Raw genomic sequence first — 3,972 nt, 5'->3', positions numbered from 1 at the left:
ATTTGATCCTTTTTCCTGATAAGGAAACTCAACTTTCATTTTTTTCTTTTTATTTATTTACAAGGAAGACCGTAAAACGTAAAACCAAAATAGTTCACTCAGAACACCTTTTAAGAGATTACGTGGAACGATCAGATCAAATAAACCATGACCAAATAAATGCTCAGTCACCTGAAAATCTTCAATCACTTTCTGACCTAATGTCTGTTCGATTACTCTTTTACCTGCAAATGCAATGTACGCTTTAGGTTCGGCAATAATAATATCTCCCAACATGCCAAAACTAGCAGTCACTCCACCAGTTGTCGGTGACGTCAGAATCGATATATATAACAACTTTTTCTCCTTCTGATGAATATATAATGCAGAAGCTATTTTAGCCATTTGCATTAAACTAAAACTTCCTTCTTGCATACGTGCTCCTCCGGAAGCACACACCATAATTAATGGAAGAGATTCCGCGGTAGCGCGCTCGATCAGACGGGTTATTTTCTCACCTACTACAGAGCCCATACTACCTCCCATGAACTGAAAATCCATAACTCCGAGTGCGATAGTAAGACCATTTAATTGACCTATGCCTGTTTGAATAGCATCAGTTAAACATGTCTCTATTTGATAGAAAGTGATATGATCCTTATAAGATTCATCCTCAGAATTAAGATTATCAGAATGAGAAGGTTCATTCTCAGAATAAAATTGAAGAACATCTAGAGTGTACATGTCTTCATCCATAGGACGCCAAGTGTCACGATCAATTGGAAGTTCTATTCTATCTGAACTATTCATTTGCAGATAATATCCACATTCTTTACAAACACTTTGATTCTCTCTCAAGAATCTGAGATATAGTAAGTTCTCGCAATTATCGCATTGAGCCCATAACTTCTTAATTTTAGCGTAATCAATACTTTTATTCTTGTTTTTCTCCGTCTCATTGGCATCCTTACTATCCCTTTCGACCGAATTTTTTAGTAATGCAGTTATTTTACGCTTGTCTTCGAACCACTCCTTTATAGACATAGAGTTTTCCTTCCATATAAAGGTGAAAATTGTTACTTTTCCTATCTTATTTTGTATGAAGAGAAGTCGTATAAGTATAAATAAAATGATGAAAATTATTAATCAATAGTGGAATGAATCATTGAGAAATCAGTTCCATTCATTATTGATTAGGAATCTGAAGTATCGATCCGAGATTATGATAGAATATTTTATTCTATTATAAAGAAAGATTCTCTCCTATATCGCGATGGAAAGGAATTTTCATTTAAAATACAACATCTTTTGGGCTAGAAGGGATTTGAACCCTTGACTTCATGGTCCGGAACCATGAGCTCTAATCCGCTGAGCTACCAACCCTATCGAATGATCTATAAGATCATTGTAAAGGATGAATAGGATTCGTTATCGAATGCTTGACCCAAAAAAAATTTCATAAATAACTCTGTTTGAGATATTTAACCTTGGAAATATCTATATATCAATATCTACATAGATATTGATATATAGATATTAATATAAGGAAATTCCATATATTGATATCTGAAATTCCATATCTCCACTCACGATTTGGACTAATATTTGGGGTAGTAGTAAAAGATTGGGCCGAGTCCGATTAGTAGAACGAAAGTCACTGGATTACAAGTGATCAATCACATCAAATTCAAATTTGATCTCCTTCCATACTTCACAAGCAGCAGCTAGTTCAGGACTCCATTTACAAGCTTCACGGATCACTTCATTACCTTCATGAGCAAGATCACGTCCTTCATTACGAGCTTGTACACAAGCTTCTAGAGCAACCCGATTAGCTACTGCACCAGGTGCATTTCCCCAAGGATGTCCCAAAGTTCCCCCACCAAACTGTAGTACGGAATCATCCCCAAAGATCTCGGTCAGAGCAGGCATATGCCAAACGTGAATACCTCCTGAAGCTACGGGCAGAACACCTGGCATAGATACCCAATCTTGAGTGAAGTAAATACCACGACTTCGATCTTTTTCGATAAAATCATCACGCAGTAGATCAACAAACCCTAAAGTTACGTCTCGTTCACCTTCAAGTTTACCTACTACAGTACCGGTGTGAATATGATCTCCACCGGACATACGCAATGCTTTAGCCAGTACCCAGAAATGCATACCATGATTTCTTTGTCTGTCAATAACTGCATGCATCGCGCGGTGAATGTGAAGAAGTAGGCCGTTGTCTTGGCAATAATGAGCCAAAGAAGTATTTGCGGTAAAACCTCCCGTCAGGTAGTCATGCATAACGATAGGAACTCCCAATTCTCTTGCAAATACTACCCTTTTCATCATTTCTTCACATGTACCTGCAGTAGCATTCAAATAATGTCCCTTAATTTCACCCGTCTCAGCCTGAGCCTTATTAATTGCTTCCGCACAAAAGACAAAACGATCTCTCCAGCGCATGAATGGTTGGGAATTTATGTTCTCATCATCCTTGGTAAAATCGAGTCCACCACGGAGACATTCGTAAACTGCTCTACCATAGTTTTTGGCTGATAGACCCAATTTTGGTTTGATAGTACATCCCAATAAAGGACGACCATATTTGTTCAATTTATCTCTTTCAACTTGGATACCATGAGGTGGACCCTGAAAAGTTTTGGAATAAGAAGGGGGAATCCGCAAATCTTCCAAACGTAGAGCCCGTAAGGCCTTGAATCCAAATACATTACCTACAATGGAAGTGAACAAGTTAGTAACAGAACCTTCTTCGAAAAGGTCTAAGGGGTAAGCTACATAGGCAATAAATTGAGTCTCCTCTCCAGGAACGGGCTCGATGTCATAGCATCGCCCCTTGTAACGATCGAGACTAGTAAGTCCATCGGTCCAAACAGTGGTCCATGTACCGGTGGAAGATTCAGCAGCTACTGCTGCTCCCGCTTCTTCAGGTGGCACCCCGGGTTGAGGAGTTACTCGGAATGCTGCCAAGATATCTGTATCTTTGGTCTGATATTCAGGAGTATAATAAGTTAATCTGTAATCTTTAACACCAGCTTTGAATCCGACACTAGCTTTAGTCTCTGTTTTTGGTGACATAATTCCCTCCTTTATTAATAATTATTTCTCGCAAGGACGAGGTCTGCTCGACATGGACCGAACGTAAACAATCAATTTTTATAGAAATATCCTACAAAAAGTCGTCCGTTATTGTGGTGCTAGATACACTCTCATTGTATAGTGTTCTTTATGTATGACGCAACCCAATCTTTGCTCTTGAAGTTCTTCCTCCATGGATTGACCCGAGAACCTTTCAGTGGTTAAACTAGTTCATGAATGAAATCAAGGAACCAAATGGACCTTTGACCATAATGGTGCGAATTGTCCGAAAATACATATACAGATGTGCGTATGAAGAGAAGAGATAATGATCAATGAGAGAAAGGTCATGAATATCAAGTTTCATATTTCACAGATGATCTGGACATAATTTTGAAGTATTTTCAGTTTTAGTTATGGATAAATTGGTTCTAGTTATAGATAAATCGAAGACTTCCTCATGATCCTTATTCATATCCATCTACCTACTTCATATTCCAAATATGGATGAATTTAAACTTTTCAATAAAGTTGGATTTTACCCAGGTGGTAACTTCCATTTATTATTTACTGGTCTGATCGACCCAATATGGAACATTTTTTTTTTTATTGATGATATTGGCAAAATCATATTTATATATTCTTCATGGAAATTATTTCCATTTTTGTATGAGAAAAAATCCTCTTGTTCTTGGGGTTTCCGCACATGTAGAAACAAATGTGGGACGTATTGCTCAAATCATTGGCCCAGTACTGGATGTCTCTTTTCCTCCAGGTAATATGCCTAATATTTACAATTCATTGATAGTTAAGGGTCAAGGTACAGCCGGTCAAGAAATTCAGGTTACTTGTGAGGTACAACAATTATTAGGAAATCATAAGGTTAGAGTTGTAGCTATGAGT

At 37.7% G+C, this 3,972-nt stretch overlaps 1 non-coding gene across 1 annotated transcript; it reads right to left on the bottom strand.

The window, feature by feature from the left end:
• Positions 1-1,288: 1,288 nt before the first annotated feature.
• On the bottom strand, positions 1,289-1,362 carry TRNAR-CCG (transfer RNA arginine (anticodon CCG)). Its single transcript has one exon. It is a non-coding gene; the product is annotated as a tRNA-Arg (tRNA).
• Between the last annotated feature and the right edge of the window lie 2,610 nt (positions 1,363-3,972).

The sequence above is a fragment of the Pinus tabuliformis genome, chromosome 9 (assembly GCF_031772625.1).
Source record: "Pinus tabuliformis cultivar Carrire ecotype Pingquan chromosome 9, CPIR1, whole genome shotgun sequence".
In the NCBI taxonomy this organism is placed as follows: Eukaryota; Viridiplantae; Streptophyta; class Pinopsida; order Pinales; family Pinaceae; genus Pinus; species Pinus tabuliformis.
This window is presented reverse-complemented; position numbering and strand designations above follow the sequence as displayed.